The 21,444-nt window shown below is 43.9% G+C and overlaps 1 protein-coding gene across 1 annotated transcript in view; it reads left to right on the plus strand.

Annotated features, from left to right (window-relative positions):
- The first annotated feature begins 391 nt into the window (after positions 1-391).
- Positions 392-21,444, plus strand: part of MYLK (myosin light chain kinase) — a 331,787-nt gene continuing 310,734 nt past the window's right edge. The window contains exon 1 of the mRNA XM_032797034.2: positions 392-635. The gene's annotated coding sequence lies outside the window, so the exon portion shown is untranslated. The remainder of the gene's footprint in view (positions 636-21,444) is intronic.

A 21,444-nucleotide genomic window follows, 5' to 3' on the forward strand; every position in this document is an offset into this window, starting at 1 on the left:
GCTTTCTCATAAATCAATCAACTTCTCTCTGTAGATGTGTCCTCCTTTGATCTCTGTGTGCTATCTGCTCTTGGGAGTAAGATTCCTTTCCTTGGGCTCGCCTGGGATTTCTCCAATCAGACTCCTTTCTATGTACTGCCTGATTCCTGCCTGCGTGCTCCTTTCATCTCTGGGATAGCGCAGCAGGATGCCTGCTGCAGGGATCTCTGAGCTGCGGAGGAGATGTGCGCTCTGGGTACTGAGCGGTCTCAGGTCAGGCAGCTGCATTCATCTCCTCTGCACAGGCACACACCTCTCACCCTCTCCCTTGTAGGTCAGCAACGTTTGTTGTCAAAAGTGCAGCAGCCCATATGCAGCAGGCTGTCTGAAACTTTTTCCCAGCGCGCACAAAACCCGCCTTCCCCAGCCCAAACCCGTGCACACGTTGCCTAATAAGGCTTCTGCTAACGCCAAGGCATTAACTGACCCCACGTTTCTTGCTGTTGTGAGAGGCAGGGAAGCTTAAAACCCCCCACTTGGATGGTGCCATTGAGGAACTCTGCAGGAGAAGGAAGGGAGTTGGCTGAAGTTTCCTCCGGGTCTCTCTCTCCCCCCCTCCCCCAGGAGGCTTCCCAGAGCAACCGCGGCAGATCGCAGTGAGTAACTCCCTCTTCGCTCATTCATTCCCCGGCTCTCGCCGCTGCTCCTTTCTGAGCCACCCGCTTCTATTGCTGGCTGGGGAGAGACCTTGTAAATTGCCCGGCGCGGGCTGTTAGCCAGGGAGCAGGTTGTGCCTGAGCCGCCTTCTGCCGGGGGTAATGCTCCTCTGCCTGCAGACTCGGCCTTATGGGAAATTACTTTTGCAAACCGGGTCCGCTTCAGCAGCAGGGTCGATGCACGCGAAGGAGCCCAGCTTTCTGGCGAACTCGCTGTGCTTTCAGCCGCTAGCAAGCTGAGCCTGGGATCAGTCCCGAGCTCGCAGCTCCTTGGAAAGCTCTCGCATGTGAATGCGTGGTACTGCATGGTTTGATTTCCCTGCCTATGGAAACCAGTTTGCCCAGCGTTTTATAAAGGGGCTGTGGGAGCGGTTTCGAAAACAGACTGTGTGAAATGCACTGGCTAGGTTTAGAGCGGAGAGGAGGACGGGAGAGAATGAAAACTTTTTCCTTCTCCCAGTTCTAGCTTTGTGTGAGGGGCCGTTTGGAAACCAGTCGCGAGGTGACAGTGAGGGGGAGAGACAACAGGAAGCGACATTGCAGAGCTTGAAGCTGTTTTGCATCGCTTGGGATTTTGTTGCAAAGTCCCTGTCCACAAATGTCCTGAGCGAAGGTCAAAACTCCTCCTTGCCTAACGCACACTGCAATGCCCTTTATTTTTATATTCTCATCCTTCATACAAAGTAGCACATACTCCTCCTAGAGCCACGGTCGGATTTTGTGAATAGCTTCTTTCATACTAACTGTGTTTCAAAAGGCTGCCCTGAGCGATTTCTGTCTCAACCCGCTATTGTGTCGTTTAAGTGGCGCACTCACACGAGGGAATAAAGAGATGTGTTCAGCTGAGGTTTGAGATGCTGAGGAAGAAAGGTGTTCCGCATGGCAGGAGCTGCAGGGAAGAAGGCTCTTGTGCCAAGTTTGGGGGAGGAAGACAAACACTGGCAAATCCTCATCTGGTGTAAAACACTGTAGCTCCATTGAAATAAAAAATGCATTGAAGTCAATGGAGCAAGGGTGATTTACCCCATCTGGGATCTGTCATAGGGATGTACCCTAGTACTCAGTGGCAGTGTTAGAAAAATACACTTCATGCTCCAGCAGGCCTGGATGCCAAAACACTGATGTACAGGAATTGGACACTTGAGTAGTCCTATTGAAGTCAACAGGGACTTCTATGCATAAGTAGAGAAGCATGTACTTAAGCACTTGGAAGACTGGAGTCTTGGTTTCCCACAAAATTATTCAGACCTCTCCAGCAATGGTGTGATCGCTGAAGTCCTTTCTCTTGCAAAACTCTCATAGGAGCTGTGCATCATTTGCTCAGGATAGATCTCAGAAACTAACACATGGCTCTTTATTGGTCCTGGTCCTGTATTTTTTGGGGAAGTTTTTTTGTGGTGTTTTCTTATCAAGAGCTTTAGGGCTTCCCATGAAGTTCTGCATGAAAAGGGACTGCAGGACTGAGCCCCTATTACCAGGAATTCATTATTTTGAAAAACAGGTAGTACAGCATATCCTCTTATCAATGATTAATTAAAAAAAACACGTCTTCTGTTTGCTAGCGGCAAAGACTTGCCTAGAGCAGATTTCAGTGGGTTAGGTTATAATTACCACTGCAACTACTTTCACTCAAACACCTAAAAAAGTGTGTGCATTCAGATACATAGAAATGTTTCTTCCAAAGTATGCTTATGTACTTTGAATTTTTAAGAAGACTTTTTTTATTGTAATATTGTGGACTGTTAGGGCTTTGAGCAATACTATCACAATTACATTGAGTGCCTCACCCAGGGGTTAAATTCCATTGATCTCCTTCAGATATAATGCATAAATAGTGGTAGAAGGGAATGGGATACTTAAAATTATTAGCTTGCTGGGAGGAGGGGGAAATTACTTCTCAGCACTCTAGCTTCATGCCATAGAGTAGCACACTTGGGAATTCTTTTCCACTTAATCCTCCCACCTCCTGTCTGCACACATCTGGCCATTAGCTTGGCATCACTTCCTGGATGGACTAGCATGAAATTGACTAGCAGAGTCTGGAGATCCCTGATGCAAAAATGGGTACTTTCTCCTTCTAAGCTATCTGTTCCTTGTCTGTAAAGTGCAAATCAGGTCCCCAGACAAAGTATTCTGGCTGGGTGCAGGGAGATGCATAGGGAGGCCACAGCTACACTACGCGCGAAAATCGATTTTAGATACGCAATTTCAGCTACGAGAATAGCGTAGCTGAAATTGAATATCTAAAATCGATTTACTTACCCGTCTTCACCGCGCGGGATCGATGTGCGCGGCTCGCCATGTCGATTCCGGAACTCCGTTTGTTTTGGTGGAGTTCCGGAATCGATCTAAGCGCGCTCTGGGATCGATATATCCCGTCCAGATCAGACGCGATATATCGATCCCCGAGCAATCGATTTTAACACGCCGATACGGCGCTTAGTCTAGACGGGGTGAGAGAAATACTCCTTCCAAGGCTGAAGAGCAGTGGCAGAGTTGCTCCAAAGCCTAGAACATGCCCTCCACAGGGGAAATGGCTGGAGGATAAATGCTATATTAGGTTCCCCTTTCCCCTGCCCCTGCCCCTAAGTTATTCCAAGCAAGGAGCCCCTGCTGAGTTGGGCTAAGTGACTTGCAAGGAGATACATTCCTTCTGCAGTGGCTCCCCAAAATTTGCCCTTTTCCCCCTTGGTGGTGGAACTATGCTGGTCCCTCCATTGGGGCCCCTCTGGCCCTGAAGATAGGGGCAGATTTTGCATCTAAATGTTCAATAAATTCCCAGCCTGCAGATACATTTTCCTTCTCTGGTTTTCCCCACTGGTTGGATTATTACTGTATTTGCTAAACATACTTTGGTTTGCAGGTTTGAGATCTTTTCCCCTCCCACAGCTAGGAAACTTACAAATAACTGGTGGAGTCTAGGAGTGTCATATGAATTGGGAGAATATTTGGTCTCTTAAGCTATAGTATATTTACTAGTAATTCTCTATCACCTGACATTTTTTCAGTAATATTCAGTTTGATCCACCCCAATATTATGCTTACTGTTTCCTCCTTATCTCTATACAGGGAGAACTTTTAGAGCAGGGGTAGGCAACCTATGGCATGGGTGCCGAAGGTGGCACATGAGCTGATTTTCAGTGGCACTCACACTGCCCTGGTTGTGGCCACCGGTCCGGGGGGCTCTGTATTTTTAATTTAATTTTAAATGAAGCTTCTTAAACATTTTAAAAACCTTATTTACTTTACATACAATGATAATTTAGTTATATATTATAGAGTTAGAGAGAGAGACCTTCTTAAAAACGTTAAAATGTATTACCGGCGCACGAAACCTTAAATCAGAGTGAATAAAAACCTTCTGAAAGGTTGCCGACCCCTGTTTTAGAGCATTAGTTATCTGCATTTAAGTTTTATTGTAGAATACTCAGTCTAATCTTTCCATAATGAACTCCTGCCTCATGGAATATGAACATTCATCCCCATAGCTCAGCCCTCTATCACTTGAGCTATAGAAGTAACACCATTAGCTAGGACCAATAGTAGGCTGTTTGCCACAAGGGGATGTGATACATGCTGGGCTAGTGTGGCTTACTGTAATACTGCTCACTCCTTTCAGTGCAACTATAGCATCACAGCTAGGATATTATGTAAATGTGAGAGGCTCACTGTGGTTAATATCCTCACCCTAATCTTTATTGGCCTTGTAGGGAAATCTCAAAGGGTCTGCTGCCAAGGAAGTTTGGAACTTGGTTTTCTATTATTACAAGCATTTGATGTGTCTCCCCCTACATGTTCTTGCCCCACTATATGATGCAGGAGATGGTCTAGTAAGATTCCTCTGACTAGCCTGTGTAATGCTGAAGGTGAAAATATTCTTTAATAACACATGACTGGTTACCATTTGCTCAGGATAGGTTTCGGAAATTAACGCATGACTCTTTATTGGTTCTAGCCCTGTTTTGGGAGGAGGTTTGTCTGTTTGTGGTGGTGGGTGTGGTGTTTTGTTTTTCTTACCAAGAGCTATAGGGCTTCCTTTGGACCGAGATTCTACTGTTAAGGCAACTGAGAGCCCTAACTAAGACATGCAGGCTACATGTGCAGTGCTAGAAAGATTATACATCTACAGTTACAAATTTCTTTCTGAACCCTCCTAAAACTAATTGCAGATGCAAATGGGGTTGAGGATTTGGGGAGAGTTCCAATACCCTCAAGCTGGGAGCGATGGGATCAACAAGCAGCTAGAGCTATGATGATGCAGGCCATACAATAAATACATCTAAGATGGGTATATGCAGAGTTTTGGGCCCAGCTCATTAGAGAGATTGGGGCCAACATTTGTATTCTGAGCCCCTCTCCGCTCCATCAGTTAGCAGTTGTTCAGACTCAGGGATTTGGTTTGAGCCTTCATGTGTCTCACAGTAGAGAAGAGAGGCAAGGTGGGTGAGGTAATCTCTTTTATTGGACCAACTTCTGTTGGTGCGGGAGATGAGCTTTTGAGTTTACAGAGTGAATCTGAAGAAGAGCTCTGTGTAAGCTCGAAAGGTCGTCTCTCTCACTAACAAAAGTTAGTCCAATAAAAGATACTAACAAGGCAAGGTGAGTGAGGTAATATCCTGGGACTGACATGTCTCATAGCAGAGACGAGGCAGGAGTAATCTGTTGTGAATGTACAGGCCAAAGCCACTGGATTTAGGCCAGGGCTGGTGCAAGGATGTTTTGCGCCCTAGGCGAAATTTCCACCTTGCGCCCTCCCCCATCCCGAGCCCCCACCCTCAGGCGCCTTCCATGCGGCAGCTCCCCACCATAAGGCCCCCCCTTCGCCCCAGTTCACCTCTGCTCCGCCTCCACCCCGAGCACAGCGTTGCTACTTCACTTCTCCCGCCTCCCTGGTTTGCGGTGCCAATCAGCTTAGGTGCCGCAAGCCTGGGAGGCGGGAGAAGTGAAGCAGCCATGGCATGCTCGGGGAGGAGATGGGGCAGGGGTGAGCTGGGGCTTGGAGTTCCCCTGCGTGCTGCCTCCCACCCCCCACTTGCTGCAGGTGACCCTCCCCGCGTTCCCCTGCCTCAGCTCCCTCCGTCTAAATGCTGGCGGCGACTGGGGCGGCCAAAGATCCGGCCACCCCGGTCACTGCCAAAGAAAATGGTGCCCCCCAAATCCTAGCGCCCTAGGCGATCGCCTAGGTCACCTAAATGGTTGCACTGGCCCTGATTTAGGCTATGCCTACACTTAAGCTCGGCACCACTGTAGTGCTTCAGGGTAGCCACTTACTACAGCGGCAGGAGAGTTCTCCCATAACTGTAATTAATCCACCTCTGAGAGGTGGTAATTAGGTTGACAGAAGAATTCTTCCATCAACCTACAGCTGTCTACACTGGGGGTTAGGTTGGCTTAACTACATTGCTTAGGGGTGTGAAATGTTCAAATTGCTGAGCAACATAGCTTGGTTGATTTAATATTTTTAGTGTAGACTGGCCTCACGTCCTTTTGGTACCCAACCTCCCAGACAAATTAAGCACAACCTGTAGTGTGCAGCCTGTGGTCACACTATGGGGTCTTCTTAAATCCTGGCTTGGACTCTGCAGTCATGGATGGGACTGTTGACTACAGTAGAGAGCCTGTCTATAATAATTATCTGCACATAAATGCCTCCACAAATAGAATAAAATACTAACTGAACCCATATCAAAGATGAGAATAAAGATGTTACTTGTCTGATTAGTGAGTTGCTGAACATTAATTTCTGACTGCAAACTTGAAAGGCTGATAACTTTTTGTTCATAAAACAGGCCATAAGGTACGAATTGAGACATTTGTCTTTTAATGAGCTAAATCCAGCAGTTCTGATGCAGGCAAAACTCCCATTTAAATTAGTGGAAATTTTGCCTAATAAAGTTTTTTGTGTTCATAACTATTTATCAACTGTTTCTGCCTTTGGAGATTCTCAGGGACTGTGCGCGCTCTCTCTCTCTCAGTGATGGAGTTGCATTGATGTAAGTGAGGGTAGAATCAAGCCCCCAATAAACAATTGAGGGCCTGATTCACAGAGATTAGAAGTCAATGAGGGAGACAGCTGCAACCCTGAAAATTAAACCCTGAAATTCTGGAATAAATTTAGCTTGCACTTCTGTAGAGGGGGAGATTCTGTGAGAAACTTTCTCTCAGTGATTTATTAACTGAGGCTTTTCAGGGTTACTGGAATTTAAGATGTGAGCCTAATCTACCTTTTGTTCATCCAGCTCGCAGGATTTAAGGTTTTAAGAGGGTCTACAGAAGCTTCTCCCTCAGACTGCTTATTTAATTAAAGCATCTTTGTGCATTATTTACATCTGAAACCCCCATGTATCAGGGAATCTTCCATCTGTGAGAACAATGGTTTAGGAATAAACATCTTGAAAGGTGTCTGGTCAATGCTTCATTGTGAATAGAATCAAGGAAAAGAAATGGAAATTTGGGCCATAATTTTGAAACTTGAATGCCTACGGAGCAGCACCTGCATCTGTATTTAGATACCTATGTAGCAGTTGCTTGAGTTTCTGAGATGCTGAAGTGACTTAAATGGGAATTAGGGGCTCTCTGCATCTGTGAAAATCACAGGTGCCTAAATGTGGATTAAAGTGCATGTGCTCAGACATCCAAACTGGGGGAACTTTGGCCTTAAAGCCAGTTGTTACTGGCTTCCATGGGAATTACTCTCTGTGCTTATTCTGAAGATCAGACTCCTCATATGGTGGTACTGGTTATGCTTTAATAGTTCAGGAAATACAGTCTGGAGGCTGCAATCTTCTTCCCCCCACTTCCAGGGTAGATTTGATTTAAATCACTAGTCAGTAAGACTTCATTTAATCATGGATTTTCTACATAAAAGTGAATTCTTGTTGGTTGTTATTACCTTAATACATATACTTCACGACCCAGAGATGTAGGTTTCATTTTTAGACAGTACATACTATACATTTTTAAAGTGATTTATTTTGAAAACTTTTCAGATTAGTTTTACAACTATATCAGAAAATGAACGATTGTTTGGTTATTTCATTTACCAAAGGTAATTGAAGCAGATATTTATGAAGTAATTGGGAGGTGAACTATCTCCAATTCAATAGGTTAATCATTAATATTTAGAGGATTTTCTCACCATGCTGTATTAGGAGGAAAACATCACCAGACAGTCATTTAAATTGTTTTATTTAACTAAAACAACATTATGTATTCTGGATTTTTTTTTCTTCAACAGCAAACATATAACATAACAAAACAAGCATATGAATTTTTGAATTTAGTTAAACATTCAAGTTTTTTTAAAATCAGGTATGTTTTTGTTAAAATTGTTAACTAAAATAGTTAATGAAGTATTTAAAAAACAAAACCAAATTAAATCGTCTGTCAGCCAGGTCAACACAAGAAACTTAAAATATTGGCTTCTGCAGCTAACTCAGTCATCTTCACTTTCATTTTCCTGTCTGTTCATAATCTGGAAAAGAAAAACAAGTTTTCCTGCCTTTTCAGGTCCCAAATGACTTCTCAATTTGGAATGAATTAGTCTCAAGGAAGAAAATATTCTTTCTATAGCAGCAGAAGAAGCTACTGCAGTTAAAAGTGAGATTATCACTTCAATAGTATCTGAATCCAAGCGCTTAAGTGACTTCCACCAGTTCACTGGTGCAACTTCCTTTAAAACATCATCAGCAAACATATATTTCTTGAATGGTTCACCCTTAGTTCTGAAGTTTATTATAGTTGGCATTATGGAGGGACGATTGCTGGATGGCCATGTCATAGCCAACTCCTTTTCTTCAGCAGTTAAGGTTTGACCCTTGTACAAAGAATTGAGAATATTTGCAAGAAAATGAGCTGGAGATAGTGCTTGTGCCATTTGTTTTTGTTTTTTTTAATGCTTGTAATTTAACTCTGGCCTGGTCTATACTACCCGTTTATACTGAATTTCGCAGCATTAAACCGATTTAACCCGTCCACACAACGAAGCCCTTTATATCAATTTAAAAGGCTCTTAAAACCGATTTCTGTACTCCTTCCCGACGAGGGGAGTAGCGCTGAAATCGGTATTGCCATGTCGGATGAGGGTTAGTGTGGCCGCAATCACGGTATTGCCTCGGCGTATCCCACAGTGCACCATTTCGTGCGACTTGGACAGCAATCTGACTCAGATGCACTGCCATAGCCAGGAAGCCCCGCACTACTTTTCGTTTCACTTTCTTTGCCCAGCTTGGAGCGCTGATCAGCACAGACTGTACAGTAAACTGAATCTGATTGCTTTATGGGAGACAATCGTCTATCAGACTTCTGTTCCAGAAGACGAAATGCCAAAGCGTTTGAAAAATCTCCAGACAAGCCACAGCAGGGACTCACACAGTGCTGCGTGGCACCGTAACAGAAAGCCAAAGATCAAATGGAAGCTCAGGAGGGAGGGAGAGACTGGACTCCAGCATTCCCACAGTTCCCCGCAGTCTCGAAAAGCATTTGCATTCTTGCTGAGCTCTCATGCTGAAGTCAAAAACGTTTGTCTCGGGTTCTTCAGGTATATCTCATCACATACTCCCCCCCTCGCCTGAAGAAACAGAAAAATCATTTCTCACCTTTTTTCCATCACATTATTGTACTGCATGCGCTGTACTGTGCTGCACGCAGACGCACACCCCCCCCTTCTTCACGGTCAGACAGTTGCAAAAGGGAAAACTAGGCCTCACATCCATGATCTCCTGCTCGGCCTCGTGAGTTGTGCTGGAGGCGCCTGGGCAACAATGAATGACTCATGATCTTCCTTGCACGACGGTGCAAAGGAATTGAAAACCGTCTCTCATCATCAAACTAGGGCTGAGCGCCCCTCCCCCTTCATGTCTAATGAGAAATCTGTACGCCTGGACTATCAGCAGCTGAGCTCCTCCCCTCATTCATCTCACTAAAAAGTCAGTGTTCTTATTCTGCATTCTTAACTTCATCATACAATAGGGAGACATCTCACAAGTAGCCAGGAGTTGAGGAAGAGGGAAGCATGATGTTGTTCGCGCACCCCCTAGAATGCATCATATTTGCTGCGGGATCTCTGGGGCTCTGACTGGCGCTGTCTCTCTGGTTCTCTAGTATACTTGCCCCATAATTCTAGGCGACTGACTCTCTGTTTTAAAAATAAAAAGGATGACCTGAGGAGCGTTCCCTTTTTGTCCATGTGCCCCGGCTGACCTCAGCAAGGCCAGCCAGGACGAACCACACCAGCAGACAGTACAAAAGGACTAATAACCATCATCTCCAATTCCAATTGTAACGTGCTATTCTTAACCGTCGTCTGCTGAGTTGGCAAATGAATGCTGCTGTGTAGCACGCTACCGCGTCTGTCGCAGCATCAGTACACATATTTTACAGTGACAAAAGCTAAACGGGCTGCATGGTTGCCATGCTTATGCGTCTGCCAGGAAAAAGGGCGCAAATGTGGTGTCTGCCGATGCTATCGTGGAAAGGATTGAGTGATGCATTTACCCAGAATCACCCACAACACTGTTTTTAGCTTGTGATCTCAACCAGAATTCCAATGGCGGGGAGACTCTGGGAGCATGGATAACTACAGGTAAGCTACCCACCAGTGCAACCTCTGGAAATCGACGCTGCTCAGTACATGACGCCAGCGCCGAAATAATGTGCTCAGTGTGCCGTGTGCACCTGACTTTATACAATCCGTGTTAAAAAAACTTATGTAAAATCGGAATAATCCGTAGTGACATACCTCTGTCATTGCATATTCTCTCAAGATCTCATCAGTCCTTCCAAAATCAACAGCCGAAAAAAACATCAAAAAACGCTATTCCTGCATTTTGTCACCTCAGAAATTTCGTACTCAGCATGTGTTCAACATTTCTCTTAAGCCCAATGTTGAGAACTTTGGCTGTGACAGTGCCATCTATTTTTTCATGACTTTGTTCACAAACTTTCATCAGATTAGGCCAGTTCTTGATATAGTGCTCAAAACAGTCCACTACTGAGTTCAGTCGCATATCTTGTGGGAGAGTTAGCTTGGTTCGTCCCACTTTTTTCAGAGCAGCTGCTGCAAAGTGGTTGTTATGGAAGTATTTTGCAATTTCAGCAACATTAACCTTTATTTCTAGAACACTGAAGTCTTTGGCTAGAAGGTACATCAAATGAGCACTGCAACTGTATGTCATTAGCTTGGGAATCTCTTCAGAATAATTTCTTCTCATCGTGGATATATTTGCAGCATTGTCTGTGACAAGCTGCATACTAAACATTTGAATTTTTTTCATAGTTTGTTATACCATTTACTGCTATTTCTTTTAAGTGTTCTGCTGTGTGTGGATTTCCAGATATATCAATTGTTTCTGTAAGGAAGACATTCCCTTCTTCTGTTGTCACACAAGCACATACAACAGGATCATTGTGGACATTGCTCCACCCATCAAGACTCAGTTTAACAATTTCCCCCTCTAGACCTTTTGCACACTGCTCAGTTTCTCTTTCATACAATTTATCCAGCAATTCACCTGCAACATCTGCTCTATTGGGTGGACTGTATCCTGGTCTTTATGACTGAGCCATGTTAATGAAGTGTGGGTTCTCAATCATACGGAAAGGAGAGTTTGTTGCATAAACAAACCTGGCAATTTTTTCATCAGTTACCTCTTTTTTGTAATCTGCTGGTTCTTGTCACAAATTTATCTATGGTTGTTTCTGGATGATGGAGATTTTTTTTTTCTTTTTGCTACAGGTGATATACTGTGGTTATGTGATATACATGATGTGACTGAAACCCTATCATTGGCAGATAACGTGGGAACTATAGAAAATGATGGCGATCTTGAAGGTGGATAGTCTTCAGAATCCTGTATGTTGAAGATGGATTCTCATAAACAAAATAAGTCAATCCAGTTATTTAATTATTACCATACTGCTTATTTAGTTTTACTCATTGCATTCACTGACACTCAGATCTCCTTTAAAGGTGAAATTGTAAAAGGAAGATCTGCCTATTTCAGCTATTTATTTTTTATCACAACTGCATCTAAAATGATAGTGCCAGAGAGTAATAACTATATTTTTTTTGCTCAAACATGAGAATTCAAGAATAGTCCAGAAGGAAGACAGGCAGTCCTTAAGAAGAAAGTATGAAGTAAAAAAGTTTACCAACCTGAAGATCCTACATGTTCCTTTCATCATCTTCAACACAGCTTCCTCCTGAGAAGGAACACTTCTCATTATGTTGTTTCATTTGGGTAACCAGGCCTTGCAATTCTGTTGCGCTGTTTGCATTTTGCACACATGCTTGTCTTACCCACAGATAGAGGAACTTCATTGCAATATTCCCAAACTGGGTCTCTCTTATGGTCTGCTGCCATTTTAGGTTTTCCTTTCTAGTGAGAGAATGGTATGGTAGATCTCAAATCAATGAAGGCTACACTCAAAAACACATCAAGACTTCTGAAATATGCTGCTCAAACAGTTTCACTTTTGTTTCTACTGCCTGTTCCTCCTTTCTCACACTTCTTTTCTTTGTCCAGATCTATTCCATCGCCAATAATCTTCTATTCATTGAACTTTTGGGGTAAGGGATTCACTCTCTATACACAAATTTGCAGAAGGACAATAGGATTGAGGTCTGTCATTTCTCACTTCTATATATTTATTTATTTGTTTTAAAACCATTTTTGCTGTTAACAAGGATGTTATCTCTGGATACACAAATCCAGAGTTTGAGAACTGCAAAACTAAGCATCTCTAATGGTATCTTCTATACTGAGCACTGAGACCCATTGGGTAGCTAGAAAGGTTAACCTAAATAATCTATACAGAAGCTCCTGGAACCCTATAAGATTGGGTCCCTAATCCATGAACTATTGGCACTCATTTACAAAACTTTTTCTTAAACGTTACATGACTATATTGTCTCATACTCTAGAATTAGAATTTATAATCCCTATTCCATGATGGCTGGCCCCAGGACTCCATGGGTGGGGGGCCTGTGTGGAGCCCTGCCCCAGGCCTCCGTGGGAGGGGGGAGTGACCCAAAACATCCGGGGTAGTGGGGGACAGGCCACTTCCTGCGGGAAGCGGAGTGACCCGGCCCCAGCCTGCTCTGCTCCCCTGGCTCCCAGCCCCCCAAGCCTGGGAGCCAGGGGAGCAGAGCAGGCTGAGGCTGGGTCACTCCATTTCCTGCAGGAAGTAGTCAGTGCCTCGCCCCCCCACCCCACGGAGACCTGGAGCCACAGCCTGCTCTGCTTCCCTGGCTCCCAGGCTTAGGGGGAGGAGGAAGGGGGCATGGCTGGGAGCCAGGGGAGCAGAGCAGGCTGAGGCTGGGTCACTCCATTTCCTGCAGGAAGTAGTCAGTGCCTCGCCCCCCCACCCCACGGAGACCTGGAGCCACAGCCTGCTCTGCTTCCCTGGCTCCCAGGCTTAGGGGGAGGAGGAAGGGGGCATGGCTGGGAGCCAGGGGAGCAGACCAGGCTGGGGCTGGGTCACTCCACTTACCATGTGGTGAGTGCAGGGTTAGGCCTGGCTGCAGTCTTCAGCAGAGTGGGGGCAGGGCTGGGGTGGAGCAGGGGCAGGAAGAGCCGGGAAGCCCCCCTGCGGCAACTCCTAGCCCTGTGGCCCCCTTGCCCCGGCAGCTCTCCTCCCCCCACCCTGCCTGGGCAGCCCCCACTGCGGCAGTTCCCTGCCCCAGCTCACCTCCGCTCTGCCTTCTCCCCTGAGTATGCCAGTGCTGCTCCACTTCTACCGCTTCCCTGGCTTGCGGCATCAATTAGCTATTTGGCGTGGCAAGCTGGGAGGGGAGGAGAATTAGAGCAGGGGCGGTGTGCTCACGGGAGAAGACGGAGTGGAGTGAGCTGGGGCGGGAAGGGGTTCCCCTGCACACTCCTCCCAGTTACTTGCTGGCGGCAGGCCTCCCCGTGCCTCCCTGCCCCAGCTCACCTCCACTCCACCACCTCCCCGAGCGTGCTTTTTGGCACCCCCAACCACTTGGCGCCCTAGGCAGCTGCCCTAGTTTGCCTACTGGTTGGTATAATGCCCTAACAGGAAACTATTTAGCATAACAATGGAGGTGTCGTCATTGATGATGATGGAGGAAACAGAACTCATATAGCATATGTATTTATTTTTTTCTCATAAAGCTAGTAAACTGTAAAGAAGATATCCGTTCCTGTCCATTATCTGTTATTCTGTGACAAACAAAACTAATTATGTAGCTTTTCAATGCTTTTTGCTTGTTGGTTAGTTTTATTACATGGGGAAACACTCCAGTATATAAAGACTGGGGAGATACAGATTTTAATAGCTGATGCATTAGATCTTTGTCAAACACTTCTAGTTGTTTTTTGCTCCATCTATGTTACAGAGAAGGTTTTACAACAAACCAAGAAGCAAAAATAATCAACTTCCCTCCAAGGCTCCAAATTTAAGTTATGAAGCTAAACACAAGCCCAGGACAAAGATTTCATCGTCTTAAAGAGGAACTGTTATATGCTATCTTTTCCTGACAGGTTCTGTTTTATCCCACAAGACTGGAAATACAGCTTTGCTGATTTTTTTGATGAGGTATGTAACTTCCTGTCCTCTAAGAGAGGTTCGGCTATGTTTGACCAGAATGAAGTGGTTCAAGATGATTGAGTGGACTGAAAATTTCTGTTTTCCTATAATGTTAGGATTTCTGGATGTCTTTATTGATGTCTGTAGTTTATTCATTTTTTTAAAAAAAAAGCTCTTCCACCAATATGGAACCATTCAGTGTTTTTTTTTTCCTCTCTCCAAATAACTATAATTTAGTTTGGCCTAAGCTATTGTATTTCCTTTCATTGCGACCTCTCCCCCTCCACGTTGGCCTTCCATAAACTTGCCCATTTTCTTAGTCTATAATAAAATGAGTTAAACAAAAATTGAATGCAGAGGCTGCATGTGAAAAAAACCCAACCCATGTTTTTGAAAATGTGTAGTTATGCACACTTATCATTAAACTCTCTCTGAGACAGTGGCCAGAGTGGGAAATTACTCTGTCTGTAGAAGAACATTAATCTGCATACTCCTGTGGTAAATCATGTGGCAAACTTTTTAGATTGATTGTCAGGAGGTCTCTCTGAAACCTTGAAGGATTTTGTCAAAAGCTCGGTTGACATCATGAAAAGCTGATGCCTAACAAAGAAATAGATTGACCTGTAGCATTTGGTATTGCAGTCTGGCTCACCTACCAGTATTGCAATCTAGGTCACCAATATCTTTCAGTGTATTTCTTTTAGTCTATCTTTAGTAGTAATCTGGATCGCTGCTGCGTAGGAGAATTGCTTGTTTTGCTAATATGAGTGGACTGTCCTTCCCACAGGAAACCAGGTAAAGATCAAAGGAGTATTTGATTGCCATGCAGTAAAAGTGCGTGATGCTGTCACTGATTAGTATTGTAATACTATGTGAAAGCCATTGTTTTTAACAATATGAATAAATTTCTGTGTAATGCTGTTCAGGGAAACTCAAAATATTGCGCACATTCCTCTCTCCCCACACACACACACACACACAGAGTATATAATATATATTTTGCATTTATGTGGCACGTTCCATTGCAGGATCTCTTAAGACTTTACAAATTAATTAATTCGTGCTATAACACTCTGAGAAGCAGGTGGGCCTTGTTATTTCAATTTTATGGAAGTGCAGAGCCAGAAAGTGGTTTCCCTATGCTTACACAAGAAATCTCTGGACATAGCTACAAATAGAACACTGGTGTTCCTGATAAACATTCCTGTGCAGTAACCACAAGACCATCCTTCCTCCATAAAGAAATGTGCTTATATCAAACAGGAAACTAGTGTTAAGCAGAAGCCATATAGAAGTATTTGTCCTAGACAGACACACAGGGAAGATGAACTTGTGTTGGGTGAAGACATTCAACATGAATTGTGGTTCAAGTGATCTGCTAAATGAAATAAGTTTAAACAGATGATGATGTTGCTTAGCCAATTCCAGTTAGTGTTAACCAACGACCATGCACTAAGCAAATAACCTGTTCAACAGTGTACAATTAGTAGTTGCTACTAGTTTTTTATTAGCCTGGCATTTTGTAAACTTCTCTGGAAACTTTCCTTGGCTGACATTGCTCTGTTCCTAGTCTTGTTTTCCAGACTCTTTTGATGTCTCAGAACAGATATTAGCAGGATTCAGATCAGTGTTCGTAAACTTTCTCTAATGCTTTTGACAGCTTTTCATGTTCATGAACTCTTCATGATTCTGCAGCTCAGCCTCTTAAACAAGCTGTTGAGGGGACTAGGAAGACTTACTCTGCTAGTAATAAGCATCCCTTTTGTGGTGCTGGAAAAACCATATTTATCACATCGGAATACCAGAAAATAAAAGTATTGTGCATAACCGTTTCACCTTGTCTATTGAGTTGCAAACTCTTTTGCCCTGGGACTATCGGGTAATCTGTGTTTGTACAGTGCCCAGAACAATGGGACACTATTTTCATTTGGTCCTTAGGCACTTTGGCAGTAAATATAATTAATAATAGTATCTCAGTGAGGCTGGTGATATTTCCTGTCTGAGTCAATCCTAGCCAGTAAATAAGGAATTACTGATGAAGAAACTGAGGCAGAGAGAGGTAAAGCAATTGAATGTAAAGGAGAGTCAGCGATAGAACTTGGAACCGGCAAATCCTTTTCCCAAGGTCTATTGCTTGCTAACCATTAGACAGCACTCCCTCAGTAGGAGCAATCGACCTAAAGTGGGAACGAGAATTAGGGATACAGAAATCTGGATGTAAGATAATAGAAAACACCAGGCTACACAGTGAGAAATACTTGCTATATTTTTATTATAGAGGAGGACTAATACTCGATTGTTCAATATCTTTCGGTGCAGAATTGGGTAGAAATATCCTGTTCGCCTAAGGATAAAAGCCAATATTGAATAAAAAGTATTCCTGGGGCATGAGGGCAGCCCAGCAGACAAAAAGTCCCTGTAGTTTTATCAAACAGCAAATTTCTGGTGAGTTTAGTTGCCATGGAAAATATTGTGTAAATTATACCTCCCCCATCTTCCCCCCCACTGGACCACCCTATATTAGCTCATGCTATAAAGATCTATGCTGTATTGCTGAATGTCTAGGTTTCAAACCCTGCTGCCAATCTGCTTGGACTATGGGGTTGTCACGACTGGACATGTTCTCTCTGTGTAGTTAGACCTTCACAGATTCCTTCAGTTTGACCTTTGTGGGGACAGACTTCTGAGAGTCAATGGAATACTTTACTGCCTGAACAGCTTAGTAACAAAGTGGAGCTGTAGGCTGAAAAAATGAAAGTGAAATTGTCCAGACTGGTTTCATCATTCAACCTGATTGAAATGCATTAATTGTGAGAGACTAGATCTTTAAAATAAACTTTCAGTTCTAGTTTGTTAGCGAGAACATGGGAGCAGGGGCTGGAAATCATCCCCTCCTGCATTAGAAACTTGTGAGGGGGAAACAACATAGAATTTCTTAACTCCTTTTTTTTTCATCAGAGAGTAGGGTTTAAGCCATCTGCTCTGCAGGAGCATGGGGGCCTCACACCCACTGCTGTTAACCCCTCAAGATCCTTGCTGTTCTTGGGGATTAACCTGAGACCTTGTGTCTTCCCACTAGCTCTGAGGCTCCTTGGATTGCTGAAGAATCTGTCAGAGGCGGCTGTCCCTTTAAGGCAGGATTTAGAGAGCTTAAAGTGGAAGGGCTTCTTACAGGGACTGTCCAACCTCTTGTGCAGCTTACCCATAGGATTTTGTGGCACTTGTCTCTTTGTGTTGCAGTAGCTCCAAGAGGCCCCAGTCAGGGATCAGGGCTCCATTGTGCTGAGTACGGTATGCACATGTAAGAAAAAGATGGTCCCTGTTCCATATATCTGACAGTTCTAGTGTACGAGGTGAGGCAACTGGTGGAAACAACAAGCAAATGGGGACAGAGGGGAGGGAGTGTAAAAGTGGAATGATCATGTTCGTAAAATCAGCAGTAAGAGGTGAATCCTTCTTAACCTTACTTCAGCACTCCCTCTCCTAGCCCATGACCTTCAGATGTGCAGATCCAGGAACTTGCTGAAAGCTCTCCACATGGTTCCAGGAATGGGTCAGGGGAGGCATCCTGAGCTTTCCTGTCATGTGAGTGATCTTCCACAGGTGGCTCTGAGGGAAAGATTAGGTTCTCTTGGTGTCACTGTAATCCTATGGATGAGGAAACTAAGGCACAGAGAGGTAAACGAGATGCCCAGGTTACATAGCCATTAGTTGAACAACTGGGGCAGGACACAAGGCTTCCATTCTCCTGAATAAAAACCAGTGGTCTAATCCTGGAAATCTTATTGTGCTCACTGGCTTCTACGGGACTGCTTGAGTGAGAAAGTGCCTGTAAAGTGAGCAGGCTGTAAAGAGCTTTTGTCTACTTTCCATATGCCAGTATGGATGTACGGCAAAAGAGTACAGTAAATATATACAGCCCAGTTGGTCAGACTTCAGTTGTCTAATCTATTTGTTTTGGTTGTTTATGCTCTTGATGATGTACTAGTTAACTTTAGTCTAAACGGAGAGGGTTGTTTTTTTTTTTAATCTGAATAATTTTGTAGAGTTCCAACTGGAATATTTTTAGCATTGCAGTATAATAAATCTGATAACTTTTCTGTATTCCATTGTTGTATGCGGTGTAGCCATGTTGGTCCCAAGATAGTTGAGACACAAAGTAAGTGAGGTAATATCATTTATTGGACCAATTTGTGTCTTAACAGAAGTTGGTCCAGTAAAAAGATATTACTTCACCAACCTTGTGTCTCTACTGATGAAAAGTGCTATATAAATTTAGTCTCGAAAATGCTTTTCAGTGACCGTCAGTATCATTACAAATTTACAGAGGTGGAAACTGACTTGCCTGTGATCATAGCATAGGGTAAAGTGACTTGCCTGTGATCATAGCAAGGAATAGAACCCAGACATCCTTAGTACCAGTCCCGTGCTCTGTCCACGAGACCACACTGCCTCCAATAACAATCTCAATTGACTGCAGAATGTTTTTTGTTTTGTTATAACTTTAGCTTGTTCTGTGTAGAGACATGCCTTTTAGTAGGAAATACTAATTCCTGCGGATGGTCCCTTATGAATTTCAGTATTGCATTGTCTGTAACAAGTAAGCCAAGGTCACTGTCAAATGTTAATATGTTGCTATTCTGATTCTATTCCACTTTGCAAGTCACTTTTGCTTTCAGCTGGCTTCTTTTTTCAGTTCAGTTAGCTATGGGTATGAGTGTGCTGTATGTCCTGGAGGTTGCTATGGTAATACTGTAGCAAGCCCTGTGTTGCTATTTAACATGCAAATAGAACCTGTGCTAGAATGGCTACCTTTCTGGGAGAGTGGCAAAAAATATAACAACATAGCCTTGGGGATGAGGGAGGGAGGGAGGCAGACAAGCAAAGAAATGTGCTGGGATTGGGTTTTCTCTGAAGGAGACTATAATTAGGTCTTATTTCTGTAGCGCTTTTTGTTGTCCAGGAATCCTAGGATGTAGGCGGGAAAATAGGGGGGGACAATCATACTTAGACTGTGTCTAAACACAAAATAACATTGATGTAGTTGAAACAGTATAAAACCCCTGAGTGGACAGACTTAACTTACATACAAGGAAGGCTTATACCACTGTAGTTTAGTTTAAGTTGATTCCTTACTGAATTCAGCTAAATCAATATGAGTAACATTTAAAGCAATTTAAACCTGTGCATGCCCCTGTGTGGACAGTCTTAATTAAAAACACATCTTGAGTTTAACCAGTGCAACTTTAGAGGTAATGTAGGCAAACCCCCAGTCAACTGTGTATTCATTCCAATAACCAGTATTTGACTAAAAAATATCTTCCAGAAAGAAGGCATCCTGTCTTGATTTGAAGACCTCAAGATACCAAGAATCCACCACTTCCCTGGATACTTTGGTCCAAACCTTCAATTACACTTTAAAGTTTTTTTTTTTTTAAATAATCCTTATTTCTATTTTGAATTTGTGTGGACTTAACCTCCAGGCATTGGTTCTTGTCCTGACTTTCTCTTTTAGACGGGAGTCCTTTAGTACCTGATATTTTCTTCCTGTGAAGGTGCTTATACACTGTAATCAAGTCACCTCTCAACCTTCTTGATAAGCTACATGAACTGACCTCTTAAACCATCTTAAATGTAAGATGCTTCACCACCCAGCTCTCTCATCATTTTTGTGGCCTTTTGCACCCTCTCCAAATGTTCAACATCCTTTGAAGGGATTAAATGAACCTCTCAAGAGTCAAGCCCAAAGTTCATTTCCTTCCCCGCCCCCCGAACTCTTGTGTGATAGCAGTTACATTTGCTGAGGGGATGCAGTAAATAGGTTTGCTATGGTCTTATTGTCAAATGGACTGTAATGCTGGTTATACTAGGTGATTCTCTGAAAAGGTGAATTCAACCCAAAAACTGGAAGAAAAATGTTGATGCTGGATGTTTTCTGTGTCATTAAAAAAATAAATTAGGCTCATGGGGTTGATCCTGATTGTACGTTGTTTCCCCTTCCAGTCTGTAAACATGCTTGTAGTCATTGACCCCTAATGATGATCTGGTTAATGTGTTGGGTTATGCTTATACATTGTGGTGATATTGTTTCCATCTAGCTCCTGGCAGGCAGATTGGCAACGAGTCAGTCTTTGTGGCGAGGGGGCCAGATTTATATGGAGCAAATCAGCACCAGTCAGAGAGTCACCCTGGCAGAAAAAGAGTAGCCTTGTAGTAAACTCGGTTATATAGATTTGTGGAGTGGAATATGGTAAAACACCATTTCTGTATTGTTAATGGACACTGATTTTTTTTTTCTTTAAAACCAAGGTATAATACCCAGGGACAGCTCCAGGCACAAGCGCTCCAAGCGTGTGCCTGGAGCAGCAAGCCTTGGGGAGCAGCCTGCCAGTCGCCATGAGCGCAGCAGTCAGGCTGCCTTTGGTGGCATGCTAGTGGGAGGTCCACCGGTCTTGTGGTTTCAGCGGCAATTCGGCGGTGGGTACGCCGAAGGTGCGGGACCGTGGGACCTCCCACAGGCATGCTGCCGAAAACCGCCTGACTGCCGTGCTTGGGGTGGCAAAATACATTGAGCCACCCCGATAATACCTTCATTTTTCGGGCACGTGAAATGCATGTGGTAATCCCAGAACATTAATACAGTACCGTACTACATCATTCAGGGCATTTAATTCAGTTGGCACCTCTGGCAGCAACTGTGATGAGAGATCCTTGGGGGACTATATTTTTATTCTTCTAGCCTTTCCTGGGGTTATGTTTTAATCAAACTCAATTAGTTGGGGTCAACAGAGGAATTACTGGGTGAAGCATAATGGCCTGTGATATAGAGGAGGACAGACTAGATGATCTAAAGATCCCTTCTGGCCTTAAATGCTATGAATCTGTGACATCAAGTCTGGTGCCCTATCCACTTGGCAACACTGTCCAGGAATCATTCCGTAGTGAGAGCAGTGTGTAGCTTGCATGAGTGGTCATGTGTGTAATCTGTTCCGTTTAACCCATAGAGATGGTCAGAGAGAGCCTATGGACAGCCCTGTGCTTCTTCCTATTACAAATACAGGGAGCTCTGCCTTATCTCCCTCTCCCTGGCCTGGGCAATGTTGCTCCTCCTCTGCTATGTCTGAAGTGGGGACTGTGGGCCTGCTTGGGGACATAGGATCTGGAAGCAGCTCTTCTTCTCTTTGAGAGACAAGATGGATAA

The sequence above is a fragment of the Chelonoidis abingdonii genome, chromosome 10, assembly GCF_003597395.2.
Source record: "Chelonoidis abingdonii isolate Lonesome George chromosome 10, CheloAbing_2.0, whole genome shotgun sequence".
NCBI lineage: Eukaryota > Metazoa > Chordata > Testudines > Testudinidae > Chelonoidis > Chelonoidis abingdonii.